Source organism: Gambusia affinis, linkage group LG07 (assembly GCF_019740435.1).
Source record: "Gambusia affinis linkage group LG07, SWU_Gaff_1.0, whole genome shotgun sequence".
NCBI classification, from domain to species: domain Eukaryota; kingdom Metazoa; phylum Chordata; class Actinopteri; order Cyprinodontiformes; family Poeciliidae; genus Gambusia; species Gambusia affinis.
In genome coordinates, this window is record NC_057874.1 from 5,134,407 (window position 1) to 5,159,835 (window position 25,429).

General features: G+C 39.8%; 1 protein-coding gene across 2 annotated transcripts in view; it reads right to left on the reverse strand.

Moving 5' to 3' along the window:
* The window catches only part of LOC122833735 (caM kinase-like vesicle-associated protein), a 60,085-nt gene extending 36,225 nt beyond the window's left edge, over positions 1-23,860 (reverse strand). Inside the window, exons 1-2 of one of the 2 annotated variants that reach the window (XM_044121568.1) lie at positions 23,755-23,860; positions 21,944-22,051 (exon numbers count right to left, since the gene is read on the reverse strand). The gene's annotated coding sequence lies outside the window, so the exon portion shown is untranslated. Of the gene's footprint in view, positions 1-9,120; positions 9,315-21,943; positions 22,052-23,754 lie in introns of those variants that run through there. The other variant, XM_044121567.1, reaches the window with a different exon arrangement.
* Between the last annotated feature and the right edge of the window lie 1,569 nt (positions 23,861-25,429).

Consider the following 25,429-nt stretch of genomic DNA (forward strand, 5'->3'; position numbering starts at 1 on the left):
TTTGCTAATTGCTGCTGGCTAGTCTGACGGACTTGTTTGGGGGAGGACTGCTCCATGAGGCGGAAGCTGATAAACTTGGAAACTACAGTTCAGAGGAGGAGCTTCGTCTTAGTCCCTCCATGTTGTGATGACATTAGTCCTCCATTATAATGCACAACGGTATAGGATGAATCGGATCTGGACCACAACAAACGGCAGCACTTGCTTCTCCATACATGAACGGCTTGCCCAGGAAAATGCCCAGAGTAGCAACACAAATTGATGCAGAGGTGAAATATTAATCCGTTTCCATTTAAAATTCCCCTTCAATTTTTCTATCTGTGGATAGTGGGCAGGGTGGCTCTTTGATGCTGCACAGTAGAGCAGCCCTTCCTCTAACGATGAGAAGCGACCACAATAAAGACACCTTCTGCCTTGTATCTGCTGTGTCTCCTGGGGTTTAATTTAGCTCTCCAGGTTACACCCCTGGTTTAATGCACTCTGTTTCCTCCTTAGGAACTGAACTGGTACTGCTGCGTGTCATTAAAGAATAATTACTGCTCAAGCCTTGTCTGATAGAAGCCAGTTAATGACAACAAAGTCAAACTGAGTCAGCAACTTGTTCGCCAGAGCGCCAAGGCGAGAGTCAAGTGGGCAGGAGGCGGTAAAAGGTGAGAGGCAGACGCTGCATCGCTCACCGACACGACACAAAACATTTTAACAAGTAAAACAAGAGGAGGTTAAACGTCAAAGCAGTGATCACATTTAATGTTTTTCTTCCAGGTTTCTGTTAATTCAACAAACTTAAGAGCTCGTAGTGGAGCAAGGATTCATACCCGGCCCTGGGGCATTTACTGCAAATCCTCCCCTTCTCTACCAAACCTTCCTGATCGACCAGCACCACAAAACCATGAAAAAACAAAGAATCTTAGGTCATATAACCTAGATATCATCACAGAGCATGTTTTCTATTTCCATATCACTTCTAATTCCTCTTGTCAACTTCCACTACTGAACAAATTTATTGGCAGTCCTGAAAGTGAGTATTTCTTTCTTTTTTTTTTCAGTTGACAAAAAAAAAAAAAATGTTGAGAATGTTTAAACAAAGTCAACACATGTAAAATTGCTGGAATCCCTTTAAAAATGTAAATAAAGATTGTTTTTTAGCTTCCTAAGAAGTTTGCCATTAGTAGTAATTACTAATCAGGAAACTAATTTGTGTCATTGAGGTAAAAATATGACACAAAGAGCCAACTCTATCAGACTCTGGTGTCTAGGCAGGACGATGATCTATATTTATCCCATCACAATGACCAGGATGGTCAGTAAAGGAGAAACATCTCTTGGCGAGGTAAAGACATGATTAAAAGCTCAGGTCTGAAACTTTCAAAACAGTCCATAAGAAACCAGCTGTTTCTTATGGAAACAGATATGTCTAGCCACTGCTGGCTGTTCAGTGCTATCTGGCTTTCTCTCTGTATGTTCCCAGAGACTCTTAAATGTCTAAGCTTCCACTCCAAAGGCTGGTGTTCCTGATCTGGTCGTGCATCCAGAAAGCATAAGGCAAGAATCTCATAAGTATTCTGATAAACCTTATCTGCCATTATTTATCTTGTATTATAAACCCACTAATACATATATAATCCATTTCCTAACATTCTTGTATATTCTGTATAACCTGTGCATATAGGTCCCATATTTATATTTATATTTAGTCTTGTACACCTGTAAATAAATATTTATATCCTGTATAGCACTTCTGGATAGATGCAAATTTCGTTGCTTGTACTTGTGACAGTGCAATGACAATAAAGTTGAATTCTACGATCTGCTAGTTTAGGGCATGAATGCCGATGTAGCATAATTTATCCTTTCTAGATTCATCTGTCATCTTTCATTATGTGAGCATCCATCCCTTCATGATGAGATTAGAAGCTCACAGGCAGATTTCAAACAGCCATTTAACAACTAGATTGTTTTTTTTTCTAGTTACCTAACTCCCTTTTCATCTCTTTTTAATCTCTCACTTCTCACAGCATGGTATTGATCTACTAAAAAGAAGATCACTCTATACTGTACGCCCATCTGCAGAATACATTCATCCCATCTCTCCCTGTGCCGTTCCTCTCTGTGTTCTCCCGTTTCTGTAGTGACAGCTTCGGTCATGTGAGGACAGCTTTGCTCTCTGTTTCACGGAGCAACAGCAAACAGCAGCAATGACATTTCAAAACTCAAATCAAACAGCGGCCGGCTGCTTAAGTCACGCCAAACGAATCAACACGTGGAAGCGAGAGTCTACTTGATTCCCTCCGATGGTTTGCACGAAGCGTTTTGCCCAAGATGTCTGGGAGTGTCACATCGCATTTGCACGCCGTTGCATTCGCTGAAACAGAATGCCTCCGCAGGCTGTTTGAAAACGACTTCTAATGAGCAAATGTTTAATTATGGAACTTCCTTTATTTTACTGACTCATGTAAAATGAAGGAGGCAGACTTTATGTATATGAGACGAACCTTGCATGCAGGGTACGTAAAGTCGAAATGAGTCAGCCTCAGCACCGGCCGAGCTTCTGATTTCACTCTTCAGAGCAAGAGACTGCACTCAGAGTCCACACTGAAAGGAGCCGGGTCCTATCTTATTATTGCGGATCTCACTTTTCCGCAATCTGGTGGATATTGTCTCTGCTTGACTTGATTTCATTAGGCTTCTCTCTCCTCCATCACACAGAAATCCTCACAGTTACTTCCAAAGGCCCTCTATCGTTACGGTCTCATTGTTTCAAGTGTCAAAAAGTATAAAAAAAAAAACACCACCTGGGGTGAGAGTCTGACAGCAGCAGTGGACCTAATGGGTGACAGTTCCTGCTTTTGGTATTGAACTATCAAGTTCATCCTCCAGCCTTTTTCCACGGATGGACGGGAAAACGTAAACATAAAAAACAACACAGCCGCATTAACACACTTCCCACTTTATATACGGCGGAAACAATTAATCGGATTAATCGTGATGAATCGATTATTGAAAGAACTGACATAGTAATCGATTAATTGTTAACTGGAGTGCACAGGCTCAAAGCAAAAGCCATTTGCTGAAAAAAACCCAACATACTCAGAGCAGTAATTAAGCCGAAACTGTGCGTTTCAGTTAAGAACATCTTTTTCAGTACGTTTTACTTCTCAAGCGGCTTCACCCAGTTCAATTTCACTAAAGGAATGCTACGTTATTGAATTGAAGCACTATAATGTTTATTTTCTTATTTAACAAAGGAATAGAAGGTACAAGTTAAACAATAAATCAGTATAATGTGTAAAAGTTTTAATCCGATTAAGCGATTAATCGTCAGCATAAGCGATAGGATACTCGATTTCTAAAAGAATCGTTAGTTGAAGCCCTAATTTTATCATGTCACAAATATACATTTTAAAGCATCTTAGTCCAGTGTAGAGAGTTTTCTCAACTTTTTTAAGAGTAAAAATCTTTAAAGTGTTACGTATATTTGTAATCAGACCCCATTTACTCTGACGCGTCTAAATAAAATCAAGAATAAAGTACTGGATGTTAATGCCTCTCACCTTTAATGTCAGTGTGAATACTGCTGTTGTATGAAGTACACTGAGGTTTGAGAATAAAACAAACCGTATCATAAAGACCAAGGAACATGGGAGACAAGTCAGGGTTAAGGATAAGGAGAAGTTTAAAGCTGAATTAGGTTAGAAAGTAACTACTAAGACATGGCAGTCCACCTCAGACGAGAGGCTGGACAAGAAGAGCATTCAACAGCTTATGAAGGAAACATTCACACAAGCCGTGTTTAGTCCGCTTTAATTGAATTCCAGTCCATTTTTCCTAGAAAGTCCAGTTTATTTGGGGAGGGTTAGAGCAAGGGAATGCATAAATCAACAACAAAAAGTGAACTGTGGCCCACCTAAAAACCTATGTCTCAGCTTGGTTGAAGTGAACTCTGGCGCGGTTTGAATGTCTATGTGGATGCAAGCGGACCAGAGACCACTTCTACAGCAGGAAGCAGAATTCTGGGTAAATACAACCAAAACAAACGAACGAGCGTAGTGGGAGAAATGGCTCGTGATCTTTTACCAACAACAACTGCTAAAATCTGACGCTGCTCCATTTTTGGTTTCATTTAGTAAAGGAGGAAGTTGCGTTCAGGGTCCTCCTTAGAGTTTTTTTGTGCTGTTTCCTTCAGTGGTTCTTGCCGCAGCGCCACGTCAGGTGAGGTGGGGGGGAAGGTTTCTCAAACGGCTTTGTTCGTTTGACACAGTGCGGTGTAAAAGTGAATCGCACCTCTGGAAAATGTAACAAATCTTACAACTTTGGTCCCCAGTCTAACCGAGTCTACTGGATTATCAGGTGTGGAAAAAACATACCTGATAAAAATGACATCCAAATAACTCTTTACAATTCAGAATTATACATTATTGTCTTTTGGTTTGTTACACATAATCTGAATTAAAAAAATTATTTTCGTAAAAACACCTTTGTGCTTTTCTAAGTCTGTACTAATAGATCCCAATGCCATCTATCCTTACAGTGCAGAAGAATCAGGATCCCTCTCCTCCTGTTCTCTTGTTCATTTGAAAACGTCTTCATTGCCCTCAATAAATCAGCAGCTATTGCAAATTTGTACCCTGACAGTCGCATTTGCAAAGCACTCCTCAAAAGTGTTTCCTTCTCCACATTGCCAGAAGCTCACAGAGAATTAAGAGCGGATGACGAGGGAAAGTTGGAGTCGTTTCCCCCGGAGAGCTAATTGTGTACAAACTGGGAGGCCGTGGTGGTCCGCTGCCGTTTCCTGTAAGCGGCTGGCTGCGGCCTCGAGGGACACCTGGGGGGCCAAAGGAGGTCTTATGGGTTTGAAAGAAGAAAGTCATTATGCTCAGCTCGCTGGCAACTTGAGGGCACGTTATAAGGAGGAATGCCATTATAATCTATAATGGTGATGCTCCTGCGGGTGATTTCTTTTTCCTGTGGGACTCCAAGCATGTGGCTTCGCTGCCAAATATACAGTTAGTGATAAACCTCACAAGCAGAACAAATGAAATGTACGTCTTAGACGGAGCTGGTCTCTAACATATTATAGCAGGGCTAGCGGAAAGCTGCATGAGGCCCTAAACAACTGGAATTCACGTGTGTCAAACTCAAGGCCCGGGGGCCAAATCTGGCTCGCCATAGCTTTTTATGTGGCCCTCCAGGCTCCAAATTACACCAATAAGTTCTTCCAGTTTTTCACAAATGTGTAAAATTCAAACTAAATCAACAAATCTCCACATTTCTTTCTTGACTTTACCACAAATTTTCCCCAAATTGGTCAAAGACATTGAGTTCAAGTGACCGCTGCCTCAGCCTTCATGTCAAGTTCTCGTCTGTAATTGATACGGTGAGTAATAAAAAGTCACATATTTGATATCATCCACCAGCACAAATTCTGTAAAAATTCCTTGCAAACATTTCTAAATTGGCGCCACAAAATCTGACCAATTTGATTGGACTAAAACAATCAAAATCCTGGTGGAACAACTACTTATTGATATATTAACAATTTATTGATTTTTTTTCCATTTTTTTTCTCCGAAGAGTTTTTGTGGCGCAAGTGGCTCGTATTTTTTGTGACAGTAGGCTGACAGGAAAGAGGGCGAGGAGAGAGGGGAAGACATGCGGCAAAGGTCGTCGGATCCAGGAATCGAACCCGCGACGTCCGCGTCAAGGACTGAGGCCTCCAAACGTGGGGCGTGCTCAGTGACGTGCGGTCAGGGGAGGCAGGTGAGGCAGTGCCTCACCAGCCATCATGGAAAGAAAGAAAATATATAATCATAAAGTAATTTAAATTGTTATATTCATCCGGTGGTTTGTACTAAAAATATTTATTTTCATGAAGCTTCACCAATTTCGATTTTTATTTGTTCAAAATCGCTGAATTTTCTTATTTTCCCATTCAAATGCTTGAAGCGATGCGGTGAGGCAGCAGCGAGCTCTGCCTCACCTTGGATTGCGCAACCCATGGCTCTGCGCTGGCTGCTAAGCGGAGAGAGCATGTTGCTGTACGGCGTCAATAAAATGGTTTAAACAAATTTAATATGTGAACTTATTTCCAATAATTTAGCTTATGTATATAATGTACAGTGCTTTTTGTCACCAACTGTGTTTGTGTAACGTGTTTCGTGTAATGAGCGATTATAAACGGCAGAGAACAGGTTCGAGGTGAGGCAGGCAGTTCTCTTGCCTCATGGCAGGGGGCGCTCAAGATCCCAGACGTTCGTCTTGTTCACTCCTCAACTGCCGAGTAAGTGACAGCGAGCTAGGCTAAACGATTCGGGAAGCAAGTCAAGTGCAGCGATAGATTATAATAGAGATAGTGATTTTTTTCCTCTCGCTTATCCCGACTTTCGACATGGATGACTACATTACAACACCAAAAAAGTTTTCTCAAGTGGACTTTCAATCGAAGCAGGAGATAATATGTGTGTTTTGTGAGCTACAGTTTGTATGTGTAAGGATGCAGAAGTGAAACATAACCTGTAAACTGCTGTCAATCTATGCATCTGTTTGCAAATCTGATTCTGATGACGTCAGTGCCTCACCAGCTATGAACCTCACCGCACGTCACTGGGCGTGCTAACCCCTTGCGCCACCACAGCACGGCCCAATACTTTAACAATTTAAATGGTTTGATCAACATATTCTGGCACAACTGGCCCTTTAAGAGCTTTCAGATTTTTGATATGACCCAAAATGAAAATGAGTTTGACACCCCTACTGCAATTTCATTGGAGGATCCACAAATAGATTAGCTGATTGCAATTAACATGCACATTGGAATAATGTAATGTTTTGCTCACGAGCAACTCAATCTAGAAAATGTGACCGCAGCTTAAGCAGAAAATCTTAAAGTAGACAAGAAAAATTATTAGAATAATTTGGGAGGAGATGCAGAAATTTTTTTTATGTCTTGGGTAAAAAGTTTCACAACAAATCCATTATCAGTGTGGAATCCAACTTTGACCAGTCCACAAATTGTTGGTAAATTTGTCCAGTTCTAAGGTGGTCTCAATGTTTTTTTTTATTGTTTTTTTTTTTTTTTTATTAAATTGTGAAAATCCTGTCCTTCACAAACACAAGTTTCTGTTAATAAAACAGCTCAACAGTTATGTAATAACAAGCCAAGCCCCAAGCTACATGCTAACTTTAGCGGCTACTTATTAGCCAGCTATGGCATTCTTCGCTTAAAAATGCGTAGTATCTCATCACTTCACCGTTTTTTCTACATTCTGCCAAGCAAACAGTATAAAACTAGTAGGAGGTTCTTTACACAACAGTCTGGCTAGCCATCTTTATTAGCTAGCTCTGCTAATTAGAGCACAGCATCTCAGAAACTACTTCCTGCATTACTTCAAAATAAGAGTCTCAAACACATACCAAACAGATTCTATCTGAACGCATTTTCATATCCAGGGTTCCTAATAGTTTACACTCGCTTCACTTTTCAGAGTCACACACAGAGGAACAGGATAGCAGGTTACAAGACAAATTTCACTTGGCTGATAAATATTGTAGCCTCTTAATATCACGAGATCTCAGGCCACTAAATCTCATTACTCGTCTGTTTTGTGTAGAACTGGCGCGTTTCTAAACCCGTAAATTCAAGCACTCTTGAGGCACCTGGTCAAGCAGAAGGAACTCAGAGTTCACTTATACCTCAGGCCGACTCTGGACTGCATCTTATTCTATCCTTTCACCTGTTAGTTTTCTTTTCCGATTTAAGTTTTTCTCAGAAAACTGTTGAGTTTCTTTGTCCTTTATATGTGCTAAATAAGAAAACCATAAACTAACTATTTAATAATAATAAAAACCCTAGCTAGGACTGGCAGACTGACAGCTCCTGACCCTGAAGCAGCTACAAAAATATTTTCAAAGCAATAATGAGTAAAGTAGAATACAATTTTGACTAATTATAAGTTATAAGTAAGTTATAAGTAAATGACATCTGTGTTTCAAATTTTAAGTAATTCTGCCACACTTATCCGGAGGATGAGAATATAGATGAAAAGATGAATGGATGGAACTCATGAAACAAATATAATCATGCATGATTTCAACATGGGAACACCTCCAAGATTTTACATTGTATTATTATATATGCAGAAAATAAATTTAGACATTAAAACAATTATAATTTTACTTTTAATTGCATTTATTTTCAGTTAAGCATAAATTGTAAGGTAGATAAAATAACTATTCTGTTTAATCACCTCTGGCATTCAGAAATCCTGTGCTTTACCATAAAGAAATTGAAGTTGTCACCATGTTCCCACAAATGTATTCTAACAAGTGATTGGCTAATCTGCAGTTTATCCAATAAATTTTATTGATTGGGTCAAAATAAACCACGCCCATTAATTCTGATGTTTAAGGCTTAAAGATTAAATTAATTCCTTGAATTTATTTAATCAAGTATGACAGCATGCAGCCATAACATGGAGAAATTATGCAGGGGTTTTTTCATGTAATTGTCTTAATTAAGCAAATACCTGATTATGTACTTGATAATTGATCTATTAATTTGTTACTGATTTTTTTTTTATGGGATTGTGTCACGTTTGGGCTTCCACACGATGCAAAGTTAACAGTTTTCATTTAACAACATCAGCCTATTTTTCGCAGAGGTCCCTAAACGCGATGGTTGGGTGGCTGAGCGCCGCTCCGCGTTGTGGCAGCAGCATCCTCACCGGGCTGCATCATCAGCACCAAACTGCAGGGGAAGTGCTCCCGCGGAGCCGCGGCGATGATGAAGTGCTGCAATAAACTCCTGATCAGAACTTGCCAAATGAAGTTCATTTGGACCCTCCACTTATTTAAACTTCGTCCGACATGTTGAAATGAATCGGTTTTCAAGTAAATTCATCAGAACCGGACACAGTTAAACCACGTGTTTTGTAAATTGGGTTCAAGTTAAATTAACGTATCTAATAGTCACTACTGCAATCAACTTGTTTTTCACTCAAATGCCGATTTAAGACACTCCATTTGTACGAAAAAGTGTTGAATGACACAAAAATGAGAGGACTCGTCGCTTCCTCTGCGCACCCAACAAGATTTTTAACGCCTTTCAGAAAAATCCAAACTTACCTTGGCAGCAAACTGCGCCTCTAAATGCGGGGGTCCAGTGACTGTCGGAAAGTCGACTTTTGTCAACGGAGAATCCCGCCACTTCCGCTGAGACTAAACGTTCCGGCGAAGTTCGGAGGTATAAAAGTACTTCTGAGCCAATTTCTTGCGCTCCTGCAGCCTGTGGTACTGTACCATCTGTTGTGCCTGTGCGCGTCGAGCTCTGCGCGGCGAGGGCAGAGAGAGGAGGAAGGGGAGGGGGAGGAGAGGAAAGCTGGCTGAGCTGGGGCCGGAGCGCGCGGACACCGGTGGATGTGAGAGCGAACCCGCGCGCGCGCATGGGAGATTACGGAGTCTCAAAAGGCAAATCGACGTATGGCTAATAATTAGCAGCGCGACCAGAGGTGACTTCAAACATCTTATATTCGGCGAAAGGAGGCGAATGTTTGCAGGCTTAGTTTGATTTATGCAATTCTAAAGAAAGAAAAGAAACGTAAAAACACAAAGGTAGATTTTATAGCAGTAGCATAATCGCTCTTTGAAAAATCCAACCGCACTTTGAGAATATGTCTAGAAGTAACAGGTAAAAGCCAACAATTTCCTTCAAAATAAACATAGAATTTATTTGTAATTTAGGTACTTCTATTGACAGACTTCCTGGGAAATAGATAAGACGTGATGCAGAAGTCACAAGACTGGATGAGGTCCTTTATGGATCTTGTCTCTTCGTTTTTTTAATCTTTAAACACTCTCTACATGGCTCTTTGGAGTATTTTTTTGCACGTATCATCGCAAATGTATAGTTTACAAAACTCTACAGGGACGTTACCTGTAGAATTATATGCTTTGATTAGGTGAGTTGGTCAAAAACAAAAAAGTCAAAAGCCTTTTACTGCCATTGAGCCTCCAGAAAGAGGAGATGCAGAATGCATCATAATTTGGATGTTTCAAACACTCCACGTGGGTCTGAGGTTTAATATATTTTGCATAGCTTATGATTTAAGGAAGATTTGGTTTACAGATATATACCAACAATTAACTTTGGTTAACTCAAACAAAATACATAAATAAAAAAAATATCTTGTGGAGGAAAGAATTAAGACACCCTACTACTCTGGAAGACCTGTTTTTTGTCAATGTATTATTTAGCTTATTCTTCATGTTTTACGTTCAGAGTAAAGGTTTGAACACTCTCCATAAAAGTTAAAACTTGTGCCTTCTCTTTCAGACAGGCCTTTTTATCTCAACAGTGGCAAAATCCTGCACTGATGACAATTTGGGGTTCCCGAAGACTCCTTTCAGCATCTTGCTGTCTGCTCTCAGGGTGAACTTGCTCATAAAATGAACTCAGCAGATGTGCAGTTCCCCCTGCTGTTAGCTAATTCCTGCTGGCTAGTCTGAAGGAGCTGAGAGGCGAGGGGTGCTATGTAGTGTGGAAGGTCAGAAGCTTTGAAACTGCAGCTAAGAGGAGGAGCTTTGTCCTCAAAGGCGGGGCTAGGTCCACCCAGGCGTTTTGTTCAACTGAATGGTTGCCATGGGAGATGAGAGGATTTCTCAAACATGCATGAAAGAATAAAAGGAACACTCCAGGTATGATTTTGATGAGGGAATAATGCTAACTATATAAATAGCTCAAAAAAGTTAAGTTTATCAATCAGTCCTATTTATTCAGAGACAAATATGGTCCATAATAAACAAAAACAGAATAATACTGCCCCTGTAATAAGCTGAAACAAACTTTTTCCTGAAGATCCTAAGACAGATCCTGTATCCTCACTATGATGTTCACTTTCACTTCTGTAAAAGCCTAATGAGGTTCATAATATGAATATTGGACTATCGATAGTGTACAGTGTAGTATACTGTAAAAACACGTTCTAGCGACAGCACTCCCCATGGAGCACCTCCATGATGTCTGGTTCTACAAACCTGAAACTGATGGTAGAGGTGCAGAAACTTTCTATATTCAGTTCTAAAAGAACAACAAAGTGCAAAAAAAGTGTAAAAAATAAGATGCGTGAAAAAACCTTGACAAGGTATAAGTGAGCAATAAGATCCATGATCGCACTTATACTACAAATAGGTTTTCCATATTTGCAGCCCGTCGATTGTGGGCTGATGCTAATCCGGTTAAAAGCACCGCAATTTAAAAATAAGTGATAAGTTAGCCTTGTACTGTGTTAGAGGAATCTCTGCATCTCTGCTGCTGCAGCACAAACCACTTAACTCCACAGCAACAGATAAGGAGACGCGGTTCAAAGACGCGGGCTGTCGGTGCGTCTTACAAATGATTTGTTTACATCTGGGGACTCAATTCATTTCACTTGCAAAGTGCACTTCTGCTGACTTCGCGGCCAACGCGCGAGACACGTTTCACACTTTTTCGCAGGCTCTCGCGCAACACTTAACTTCCATTAATTCTCACGTGGGAGAGAAAGGTCCGAAGCTACAAAAACGCCGAGGCATAAAAAGAAGAGAGAGACCCGGGACACAGAGACGGGTCGGGGTGTTTCTGGTTCTCTGCTTTTCTCACGTGCGTGACTCTGCCGTACACCTCAACAGGCGCTGAGTTGTTGGTGTTAGTCCAGTTGCCCTTAGAGAAAGGGCAACTGGACTGTTTGGACCTTTTATTTATTAAGTGTGAAACTATGAGGTCTCGTACAGGGAGCTATCGCGGTTGGAAGAAACCATCTGCTGTCTGAGAATCCACTGCCACCCAATAAAGCGTTTATATATATAAGCCACTGAAGGTTCAATCAAATATTTTCCAGTTTTTTCAATTTAAAAAACTCTATGCTGTCTTCTCTCTTGATGCAGCCTGGCTTCCATATTCTGCTGCTCTATTTCCAATCTGAAAAGTTATTTCAGCATCGTTCCACCATCTCCATCTTCCTCCCCGAAGTCTCTTTTTTGTCACGGCGTTCCTCTTCAGTCGCCTCGCATCACAACGGCATGCGTGGCCTTGTAGCATCGCAGCACTCTATCTGGAGTTGCCATGGCAACGGGCGGTTGGAGGGGTTATTTTTTTTGGGCCGAGCGTTTGTGAACATATTGAGGATATGATGGGGAGAGGATGATTTTTCATAATCAGACAGAGGCAATCCCAACACACCAGTTTTTTTTTGTTGTTGTTTTTTTTTTTTTTAAGCCTGACGAGTAAAAAGCCCTGGTTTTTGTTTGTTCAACAGTGAATCACGCCAGGACACTGATGTAATCACCATGAGGACGTGGCTGCATATTTTTGGTAGCCATCCATGAATGAATGGCTCTTTTGGCAGCGGCTTCCTGCTGTGCAGATTCCACAAAAACAGGAATTTTAAGAGGGAGACGCGGCTTTGTGGAGGGATTTGACCGCACCGCAACACTCAAAATTAATATCACAACACGCCTTCTAAAAGTATTTATGCCCCTTTTAGCTTTTTCACATTTTGCTTCATTGCAGCCACAATCTTGATGAATTTCATCCGGGGGGGGATGCACCGATCCACTTTTTCCACTTCTGATTCAGATATCAGAGGTTTGGTTTCGGCTGATCCCGATCCGATGCAGAAAAATAAAGCTGGATTGACTTAAAACATTTCTTTTTTCTTTTAAACACAGACATAAATGTACTGAATTACAAATTTGGTTGATAACTCTGCACCACTACAGCACACTTTAATACAACAATGTCGTCCCAAGCTTGGTCAAACATGTAAGAACAACACAACTTTAATGTTGTGAAAGTGAAAGAAAATTTTATTTTTGTAATAGTTTTATAAAGTGCACCTTTTTGGGACACCAATGTGCTAAGTGCACCAATTCAAAGGTTCCCCAAAGGTTGATTTGTTGAGTCAGTGTAATTAAGAGTAAAACAGTCAATGTAAAATAGATCATAAATAAACTGACAAAAACAATAGCTTGACTACATTGGCGAAACAAGTCAAATTAAATGCGACAAACCTTCCTTCAAACGGTTCAGAAAGTGTGATTAGGAATTCTCCATGTAATTTGGAGATAATAATAAAGCATGACATCGCTCTGAGCACAAAGTATAGAATTCAACTAAATAGATCTGCACAGAAAGAACTGTGGAGCATTGTCATCGATATCTGATCTAGGATTTTTTTCCAATGCCGGGACCGATACGGTTGTTAATATCGGATCGGTGCATCTGTACTTGCAAGTTGTAACGGGACGATGCTAAAAAGGTTCAGTCAGTTCAAATAGTTCTACATCAGTCAGTGGGATTCGGCACACTCTCTCTGCTGAGACGTAGATGAGCATGTTTTGTTCAAATATCCACTTAGAGGACAACAAGTCATTAACATGATATAAAGCCGAAACATTTCTATGATTGTTGGCTTGTAAAGGGACGTTCTGGTATAAAAAACGAGATTTGGTAAAAAAAAAAAAAAAATAGATGAACAATCTGCACAACAGCCAGCTGGTAAAAGCCATAAATCATAGACAATATTTAACACCCAAACTACAGCAGGAACATGAAACACAATAAGAGGCTGCTGGAACTTCATGTTCCCTGCTTCACTGATCTGTTCGCAATACGTGCAAGACAAGCATTGGATCTAAGATTTGCAGGCTTGTTCGTCCGGCACTACGGCAGCTCATAACAATAACGTTGTTTGGGATCGTTCCTCCTTTCCTCAAAAATTGCTCCCCTCGTGATGCATGCATTATTTCACAATACATAAATGTATTTGTCTTTGCTTAGCTCGGCGCTCCAGTGGGTTTCTAACACAACGCCAGACTTCAAAAGCATCCTGCAGGTCCTGCAGAGGAGTGTGCCCAATGATGTAATGCCTTTATTGATCTTGTTAAAGTGTTAGATTTATGCTGTGCTGATGTATGCAGATATACGTACATCTCTTGTTGAGCTATGATCATTAAGAAAATAATATACATATAATTGATGTGACTATTTGAAGTTAGTTAGGGTGGACGATTAATCGGATAAAAAAAAAAAAAAATCTGCAGATTTTTTATTTAACTACTTAAGCCTTTTTAGACAATATTAGAAAAAATTTAAATACTGAAAAAATTCAATTCCTTTTTTAAAATAAGAAAAGGCATTTTAGTGCCTGAATTGCAAAATCATAGCATTCCTTTAGTGAACACTTAATCGTTTGTAGCACAGGATGCATAATGTTAAAATCTCAAGCCTTTCTACTTGAATTAATATTAATGCCATGCAAAGCTGACCTGCTGATTATTTATTGGATTAACCAGTCAATAATCAGATAGCAAAAGCTGCAAAATAGGAGATTTAATCACAGAATTTGAGCCAGGTGAAGCCAAAATTACCACTTTAGTATTTCTGGGTAGAACATCATTACAAAAAATGGTTTTTTTTTATCATAAATATGAAATGTATATATTTCTTACAGTTTTGGCTTAGTTACTGCCATGGGTTGTCATTTAAGCAAATGTTTGTTTTTTTTACTGTGCTTTATCCTCTAGATAAAGATAAATCAATTACTAAATTAGTTGACGATTATTTCAACAACCGATTCATCACGATTAATCTGAATAATCGTTTCATCCATTCCTTACTTCCATGCATAATATGATTAAAAAAAAATAAAGAATAGGCACTCTGAATAACGGTGAAAGTCCCAAAGACAACAAACACGTGCTAACATTCACTGTTTCCTCTTACAGAAATGGACATTATGATTTTGATCAGCAATAAAGCCAGGTGAGTCTTCCTCAATAAAAATAGATTCCCTACAAATCCTGAACTCAACTAGTTTAGGAATCTCGTTATGGTTAAGTGTTAACCTCTCAGAATGGGGAGGATTATGTGGGAGGGGCTGAGCACTTCACACTACAAACATTTTATTGACTCACATCTAAAACCATCAAAAACAAGTTTTTATTGTGTTGACAGTCATTTTCAATAAATTAGAATATACGTCCCGATGAGTTTTGTTTCTCAGGTTAAAAGTTGAGAATAACCCTAAAGAGCGTATTAAACATACTTTTCATTAAGTCCATACTTCTAATTTTAAAGACAGATTTTTTTTATTGGTCTGATGTAATGTTCTAATATTAAATGTCCTGTTTTCATTAACATTAAAGCGTAAAATTATAAGAAAGAAAGGCTTTCAAAGAATATATCTATCGCACGTTATATCTATATAATGTGCTTCACTAGTGATAAAGTTTCTTAACTTTTCAATAGCATTCCATTTTATGAAATGAGTCCAGTAGCTTTTGGACTTCACAACATTATCATGAAGAATACAGAAGGTTTAAAATGGAATATTACACATCCCTATGTTACATGTAGGGCTGTCGCGATAAACGATAAATCAATTAATCGTACGATAAATTAAAACTATCGACGTCATTTTAATTATCGCCTTTATCGTCTCTTCCAGCCTTTTTCTCTTTCTGTTGATGACACTGAATGAAAAAAGGCTCAACTCCGCTGCTCTCCACTGACCCTCCTTCCCTCATTTCTTCAGTGTAATGTCCAGTTCACACGACACCATCTTAGAGCTGTCGGTCGATTGTCGGCCCATTTTCAAAACCTGAGAGATCACACAATAGCCGACAGAAATCCTAGGTATAACGGTTACATTTTGCCCTGTGATGTCCAACAATGTACACAAAATAATGGCTACAAGTCCAATTAACTAATTTTAAAACCAGGCATTAATCAATGCTTTATTGCAATCTACCTGCAACGCATGCAGCTCTAGTGTCAGCGTAACGTCCTGCCTGAATGAAAATCATTAGAACCTGTTTATGTCACGTTAACAAAGAACAGCTGAAAAGTTACCGGGTTAAAAGTTATCGCAATAATTTTTGAGACAATTAATCACTCAGCAAAATTTGTTATCGTGACAGGCCTAGTTACATGTAGAACATAATGTCTGTTGTGTATAAAACAATAATGTAAAATGGAGATCCTGAAAAATGTGCAATGTAAGTATATTTCATGCGAACCTGCACAGTCAGGTTGAAGAAGAGAAAACGCCACATTATTCTCTAACACAAAGGCTGAAACTATAAGATCCGTCTCTCCAGAAGAAGGATAAATGTTCCCACATCAGAACCCATTACAGCACTAAAAGGCCTCTTCACAGCACGTAGATTGATCCACTTCTCTCATGGCAGCATTTTTTTTTTTGTTTTTTTTGTTTCCTGAATAAGAGCTAATGGTGAAATCGAAAATAAAATTAGAACAATGGAGAGGCTGTAGAGTGAAGATCTGCTTGTGTTATATAATGGACGCTTTTGAACAATTTTGGTGGCAAACAATTGGAGCCGCAGAGGAACAATGGCAGACCGCACATGGACTTTATTCACCCGCGACGCGTTTAAGCCCGTGGTGGGCCCGTTGTTGATAAAATGTAAAAAGTAAATAAATAACAATAGGAAATGTGATACCATTGGCATTGTGTTTTTAATCCTTCAAAGGAATTCGACATGCCATCTCTTAAGTGTCCGTGAATGCTTCACAAATCCCAGAGCGTCAGCATATTTAATGTCGTCTGAGCAACAAAGGCGCTCTCTCTCCCCGCTGCACAATGGCGCCGAGATTCAATAATAAATGACTGCAAACCACAGATGAAGTTATCTCGCTCTGAAAGTAAACACTCGCTGCGATCAGTGAGTATTTACTGGCCGGTCTGTCTTTTCTGTGGCCGACTGCTCTGCAGCGGGTTAGCATTTGCAGCGTTTCAGCGCCAGACCGCGGAGGGGTTTTAAGTGCGGGAACACAGCCAAATGCACGAGCAGCTCAACATTCAAATATCTTCATGTCTGTGTTTTTTTTTTTGTTTTTTTTTTTCTTCATGCCAGGTAGTGGATGCGAGTGCTCGCCAAGGATTTCTGCTATTTCAGACAGCCCCGAAATAACACAGTGAGCTAATTTCTGTGAAAGGCTTGGAGGATTTACGATAGATTAAATGAATGATTAATCATGGCCAGGCAGACTTAAGACTTATAGATTTCTCTCAGAAACGTAACACAGACGCAACTATGTGAAAGTTGTAAAAATAAAAAAATTAATTATTAAGTCAGGATTGTATTAAAATAATTTTTGCTACAGAAAAGTTTACATTTCAATTCGTGTGTCTGCCTGAGGAAGCGACAACTGTCCTGGTTATTGAACACAATAAAACAAGCAAGAAAAAGTAAGGAGCAATTTGTTGTCGACATCAAAGCTTGTCCAGGGAGTAAAGATGAAGCAGCGTCTTTCTTCAGACATGGAAGATCAAGCAGCACTTTGGACGTGAGCTGCAGCTGACTCATCTTATGACGGCCAAACTGTGGGAGGAATCAGAAACCAATGGCTGCGATTCCATTGACCAGATAATTACGCAATTTCGCATTTTGAAAAGAAATTTGATTCATGGAAACACAGCAAATAAAAAAAACAACTAATTTTTCAAAAAAAAATTTCAATTAAAAAAATGTTATCACTAGGATGAGGCGTTTTTTTGTTTGTTTGTTTTGTGTGAAGAAATCGGTTTATTTTACAAAACCGCAAAGGAAACGTTTTGTCCGCATCACACGACTCACGTGATCAACAACCGAATGTTGCCAGCGGCGTAAATAATAAAGAAGACGAAAACAGGAAGTAGTTGGGTGATGACGCGGGATGTTTTTTAAACTTACAGCATGAACAAACTTATTCACGTGTGAATCAATTGAAACATTGTGTTTTTTGGACATTAGTGGAATACTGACAACGTTTTATATGCACATTTGTAGTGGTGCTGCTTTTCAATCAGCAACATCTCTTCTCCAATCCATAGCAATTAGGGATTGTTATGAAACGCATCAGAGCATCAGGATGTAGGATTTACAGCAAACCCACCACTTCTGCCAGCAAGGCAAAGATTTTAATCAAATAGGTTTTTCCAACTGAACAATGGCTCTAAACTTGTGGCAACATTCGCTACAAAGTGGTAAATAAAAAACAATGTCATCATTTTTTAGAATAAGCGTCACAAAGCTTTGATTTCCATTCAATAGAAATTGCTCATGTTCCTTGTTGGAATCTACCCGTTTCACTTTTAACACTTATTTCACACGTGTAAAACGTGAGACACCTGAAGCTCACGCTGCACGCAGCCGTGACGTTCACTTTTACAGCGACTGTTGTTCTGAAGGAAACGAGTTGGTTTTGAAAAATATTCAGCCATTTATGCAACATTGTGTAAAAGCCACCTGCAGTTCTGGAGATCCATCTGGCACACTGAGATCATCCCAGGATATCAGACAAAATGCCAGCATTTGGTTTCAGTCCTCTTTTGCGCAAAGCACAGGATGGCAAAAGCCTTCGTGTACCAACTGCAACATCCACAGCATCTGAAAATCTGAGTTGTAATCTTCATAATTTAGCTTCTACAGTCAAACATGAAAATTAATCGACCGTCATCTGCTTCAACGCTAATTTGAGAGAGCACTAGACCAGTCCTCCTTTCTTTTCTGTTTCTTGACTGATTTGTGAAGCTCTTTGGTTGCCTTTGATTCTAAATAAATTAATAATTACAAAATAACAAAATCAGGCAAAAATCAACATTTCCAAATCAATTTCTTTCAACATAAAAAGTATGAAACTTTGAGAAAAACCTGCAGGTGTGTCTGTGTGTCTGGTGAATTTAGTCCTTCATTCAGTAAAGTGACTCGCAGAGAACAGAGAATCCAGAAACTTTACTCAAGAGTAGCAATACTTTATAATGAAACTGTAAAGTACAAAGTAGTGAAAAATACTCCTAAAAGTACTTTTTGTCCCCAAAACGTCACTCAAGTCAATGTAACTGCTCACTATCCACTTTCAAGTTGTTGCTTGAGTGATAAAGTTACATATTTAAAAAAAATAAATTATGTGGAATTGAGCTTTCCCCCTCAAAGATAGATGTGTATTTTGTTTATTCTGGAGGTGCATATGGCCGTTTCCTCTGGAAAGGGCCTGTCCATGGAGAACTCGTGGCGTTCACTGCTGGGTGGCGACCATCTGCAAAGGCCCCAGGGAGGAACGGGTCGACCATGTGCTAAATGCGGTTTCTGCTTGTGGTTCCGCTAAAGCACGACTCAAAGCAACAGTGCTTGTGTGTGTTAGCGACCAAACGGCGCCGTTTCATCCAACAAGAGGCAGGATTTCACTCCATTATATGATGAGCAGGGTATGTGGGCCAAATCCCCCCGTATAGAATCTATTAAAGGAACGGGGGAGATCCAGGGCTTTTCGCCACGTCAGCAGTAATATAGCAAAATCTGAGTTCAAGCGATGCTGGTGGCTCAGCAGACGGGGATGTGTCCATTGATGAAATGAAATGAAATCCATTAAGTCCGGTCTGAGTGACAGATCATTGAGTTTGAAGGCGGCTCAAATGACAAATCAATGCGTGCAATGTCAATAGCACAGAGCCGCTTTTCACGGAATAAGTTATGCCGACTCTCACATTATATCATTCGCAATGGATAACTTTGATGAAGCTCTGTCTTTTTAGGCCCCACGCTTTGTAGCTTTAGCGCCCTTCACCCAGCCTGCTCCAGTGTAACGAAACATCATGAGTACATTACACTTAAATGACAGAAAAATAATTCTTAAAACAATTTAAAGAGGCTGTATTATGTAAAATCAACTGTTTTGAGCTTTACATTATGTTATAATGTTAAGCATCAAAACCATACCTGAAGTTCTCGCATGTTTGAGAAATCCTTTAATGTCCCGTGACAACCATTTATGTATGCAAAACACCTGCTAGGCCCTAGCACCGCCTTCAAGGAATAGCTCCTCCTCTGAGCTGCAGTTTCCAAGCTTCCGCATAACAGAGCAGCCCTTCCCCATCAACTCCCCCACTCTTAAGTGTCCGTGAATGCTTCACAAATCCCAGAGCGTCAGCATATTTAATGTCGTCTGAGCAACAAAGGCGCTCTCTCTCCCCGCTGCACAATGGCGCCGAGATTCAATAATAAATGACTGCAAACCACAGATGAAGTTATCTCGCTCTGAAAGTAAACACTCGCTGCGATCAGTGAGTATTTACTGGCCGGTCTGTCTTTTCTGTGGCCGACTGCTCTGCAGCGGGTTAGCATTTGCAGCGTTTCAGCGCCAGACTGCGGAGGGGTTTTAAGTGCGGGAACACAGCCAAATGCACGAGCAGCTCAACATTCAAATATCTTCATGTCTGTGTTTTTTTTTGTTTTTCTTCATGCCAGGTAGTGGATGCGAGTGCTCGCCAAGGAGCACTCAGACTAGCCAGCAGCAATTAGTAATCTGGTGGAACTGTGCATCTGCTGAGTTTATTATATGAGCTACACCTCAGTGCAGCCCTGGTAAAAACGTTGTTAAAGGGTTAATAGAGGAGCCACGTTGTGATGACTTCCTGAAGGTGGAGTTTCAGAAAGAGCAGGAGATTCTTAAAGAGACAGAGGCCCAACTTCAAGGTCACAAGTCCTATTTGAAATAGACAGCATTTTTATCCCAACTGGAGGTAACATAGTTACTTGATTGTGCTGTAAAATGATTTTATGTGATTGGAAAAAACATAATACTGACCCTTTTGAAAACAAGCGCGTTCCATAAATGTGACCTGCATAAAGACAATGAATTAATGGGTGCAGTAAAGTACTAAACCTTTCTTGTCAGTTTCATTTCAGAAATCAGTTTGAGTCCAGCTTGTAATGCGTTCCAAACTCCAACGCCCAAATATGCAGTAGTTACTCCTAGTGCTTTGTAATTTTAAATGACTCAGAAACACATTGAAACAGTTTATTTCAAACTGAGTTTAAGACTATGGTTCAGCCACTGATGAGTAATACCTTAGAAGAGATCTCTGGTTTGTAGTTGGCTGCAAAAGCACTGGGTCAAACAAATCAGAGTATGAAGAAAAATACAAAACTACATCAGAGAAGCCTGCCAAAATATGAGAAACAATGAGGTTGAGCAGACAGAGTAGATGAAACGCCACAAGAGTTACCAGTTAAATGAATCGCCATGCCACTAAATAACAACATTGTGCATTTCCTGCTTTAACATGTCAATAAGGTTCATTGGAAATAATAAGCAGATTGAAACACTTCTTAAGAGAAATTAAAGCAGGTCTCAGTGTTGGCATCGAAAGCTCACAAATCTGACTGGCATGGATTGCGATGTGTTTAATGATGCAGTGGCTGGGTCTCAGTATAACGTGTTGTTCATCCCCAGCTGTTACAGAGGAAGACTCTCACCGGACTCTATGACGGCAACTTATCAAAGTCTGATTAAAAAAAGAACGACTTGCAGATTTTAATCAGACGTGGAAGGCAGATGCAGTTTATTGCAATCCGCCTTAAAACCGGTGGGCCACCAGCTTTCATTTTATAGACGTTTCTTCTGAGGCCACCGGTTGTGTTTTGGAAAGCCTGCAGCGTGGCAGGTTGGATCATACTTGACTTCATGAGAGAATTTATAGTTAGATGATCTGAGCTGGCCTATTGCAAACTACCTCTGAATCACAGCTGCCTCACCAGCACAAGGGGTTCACACACACACACACACACACACACACACACACACGCATACAAATATCGTTTCCATGGCGACGTTATTTGATAAGCGCTCTTGTAGCGATCAAAAGGGAGAATAAAGAGCCACCTTTTTAATAAGTTATAGACTGGTGAGAGCTACTCTATGACTGCTTAGCAGTGTTGTAGTACTCGAGACCATTTTCTGATGGTCTCAGGCGCTGAGGACTTGGGATTTTATTTCAAGACCAGCCAACACCGCAACTGTGGAAATATCACTAAACTTACAGCATACTGACCAGTTTATTTGTTAGCATGTTTATTATCACTGGATGCAAAACGCACCGATTAAAATCCAAGCAATAACGTGACTTACCAATTAAGCGTTTCTGTCACTCCCCCCGTGCCCACCTTTCACTTGTGTAAGAGTTGTAAAACGGATCAATAAAGTCACACTGGAATCAGGATCTGCTTCAGTTTCTTCCTATAAGACAGAGTGAGACACACTCAACCATGCGGGTATGGCACACACAGTCACAGTCAGATCCCAGCAGCTCAGTTAGGCAGCTTCTCGCTTTTTATATTAACAACAAATGGAATAAAGAAAAATAAAATTGTGTACAAAACAGCATCAATGAAATATGTTAATACATGATGCAAAATAGTATAAATAAAAATCAAAAATATAATAAAAAAACTTAAAAGTCTTACTTTATGTAAAAGAATGCATAGAGGACCTATTCTGTAATAAAGTAATTAAATTAAAAGATATAAAACTACAACAGAAAGCTGTATTCATCACATACCTATAAGACACCGTGTGGGACACACTCAACCATCATCGGGTTTGGTACACAGTCACAGTCTGATCAACAAAAAAACGTCAGACAAACTTTATAGGAGTAACAGTTTCATTTTAACCAAACCCAAAGATTTTATAACACTTAAAGACAGTTAACATTATATTTTTATGCAGCACAAAAACTGAGAACTATTTTTAACGTTATAAACATTATTGAGAGTGAGAGGTAGCATTAGCACACGTCTTAGCAGCAGCGCAGTTAGGCAGCTTCTGCCTGGCTGCTGCAGCTGCCTCCCAGAACCCTGCTTTGTGCAACACTAATAACCGTCCTCCCAGAACAATATTTACAGCAGGTACCAAAAATAAAAGCAGTATAAAACAGAAATAGCCTGCCGCAGTGCAAAAGCGATAACAGACAAGTCAATTCAACAAAATCGTGTTTGGAGAAGGTTTTGAGACAAAAATATATACACAAATAAATAAATAAAATTAACTCCGCTACACTTCCACGCAGCGCTCCAAGACATGCGCAGTGGTTTTCTTTGAGTGGTAGAAGATGTCTGTCCAATCGACAGTAATGGCCTCTTTGCACCTCAGCTTCCGTGTTCGGGGAAAAGCGGCTCAGTCGTTTCCGATCTATTGAAAATAGCACTTTACGCTAAGTGCTTGTCCAAGGTAACAATTAATGATGTACATCGATCTGAAGCCCCAACAAGTAAGCTGGAGAAAGGTTTTAAGATGCATGCATCATTATACATTCACAGACATGAAGGTGAAGGTTACCTTCTTTAAACTTTGTGGCTAACATTAGCTTTAGCATTTGCTAGTAGGCAACATTCTCTGACATTTTTCTTGTAAAAATTTGCTATTTAAGTACCTAAACATTTTTCATTCATTCTAACGGACAATGTTTTTACCATATGTTCAAGTATATTATGTGACTTTATTGTCGTTACAGTCAGAGACCAAGTAATGGGGGAGGTTACGGTTCAGGCTTTTAGCTTCTGAAGCAGGAGGAAGCACAACAACCCCGTAGCTTAGCAGTAGAGCAGCTCTGATGTCGGAGTTCTAGTTCAGCTGACTGTTCAGGTTCAGAGTTGTTGCTTTTTGAAAAATATGGTCGTGTTCCTTAAGATGTCCATGTTATTTCGTTTTATTAGTTTTGCATGCTTCTTGTGAAGCGCTGTATATTTCATAAGTAATCCAATGGTGACAGCTAATTCAGCAGCGCTTCGCTTTCACAGACGGTGGGGACTAGGTCTAACTTTTTTCGTCACTTAGAAAAGAAGCTCAAAGAAAGATAAGCTGCTCCGTTGACGTGATGTTAGCAAAGCTAGCTGTACAGAGACACACAAGCATTTGTGATGAAAAAAAAAGTCACTCACTGCTCTGAATTATTGTGCGGAGGTGTTGACTAACGTGTCGTATATATTGGACAACACTGTGTCCAAAAGTCTGCAACATAGTGAGGTGACTTTCACGAATGATCTGAGTCTTCTGAACTTCTCTTTGCTAATGTAACAGTTATGGGCTAGGCAGCTAACTGCGGCTACAGAAGCAGCATCAGAAGAGTGTTCTTTTAGGAGCCGATGTGCATAAACTGAGTAGCTAGTGTTTATTTTTTTAATATATATACATTGATATTTATTTAAAACAACAATTACAACAACACTAGAATGAGACAAGACAATTGACCCATTGTTCTTGAATAAATTAATTGCTGTAATTATCATTAGCAGTTCAGAGTAATGCATTATACCATCTTCAAATTCTATAATGCATCTGATCCAACCGGAAAAAACCCCGCCCTTATCAAGAGAGGGGGGTTAGGGTTAGCAATCAGCTGCGCCAGAACTTCTTGCCGGCGACATCCAGGTAACAACGCCAATAATTCAGGCAATCAAATCAGTGCTGTTTAATGGTGCAGACAGTGGTGATTTCTGGCATGAATGATATGGGCAAATGCCCAGGGCATTATCTTTTTAGATAACACCCTGGGCGTTATCTAAAATTTAAATACTTAAATTTATTTCAGCAATAAGTATTTAATATCTAAGTGTTTTTATGAGAATGTGAATCTTTCAGATCAATTTGATTAGTAATTTTGACCATATTTCACATTTTATTGTGTCATTTAGCATGGGGCACTGGTCTAAACTCATCGTAAGCTTTCAGTTCCTTTGGGTAAATTCATGTGCGCCTGCCTTTTATACTGATGAGCTAAAGTGAGGATTTTCGCCTCATCACAAACCCAAAGCAGGATCGTTGTACCAGTGTGTGGAACAGTTTGGCCGCACAACACACATGAAGCTAACCTCAGATTCTGCCCTGAAGGTGAAATATTAATACCTTTTCTTCCTGCTTGAAGTTGCCAAGCTTTGTCCTACAAAAAAAGTTTCTTAAGTTTGCAGCTGGTTCCTCGCTAATTGATTTTCTTTTAACACCGCCAGAGTGAGGAGTGCTGAGTTTAGGTCTCGTCGGGTCATAACTCTGCGGATAAGTTTAGGATGTACTGAAAATATGAATGTCATTTATTAGTGAGCTCATGTGAACAGACTATCATGTTGATAGATCAAAGCAGGTTTAGCTTTTCAATCAGAGCATTTGGACACTTCCAGACTTACCAAGACGTGGCCATCTACCTAAACTAACCGGTTGTACAGGGAGAGCATTAAGCAAAGAAGCTACCAAGGTCCAGACATAGATCCATTGCTCAGATGGGACAATCTGTCAGCTGGTCAACTAACTGCCAAGTCTGGTACTTATGCAAAGGGAACAAGAACCCGGCCATTGTTGAGAGAAAGCCACAAGAAGTCCTGTTTACATTTTGGTAGGGGATGCAGCAAACATGGAAGAAGGTGGTATCTATCAAACAATTCAAAACAATCTGTGGTTTACATCACTGACAGCACATCTCCGTACCATCCCCAATGTAAAACATGGCAATTGCATGATGCAGTTGGGAAGAAAGATGAAGAGAGACTACAGAAGAGTTGATACTGTGAAGGTTTTCCTCATTTTTAGACTTTTGTTTAAAATAAATACTATAAATTCCACAGA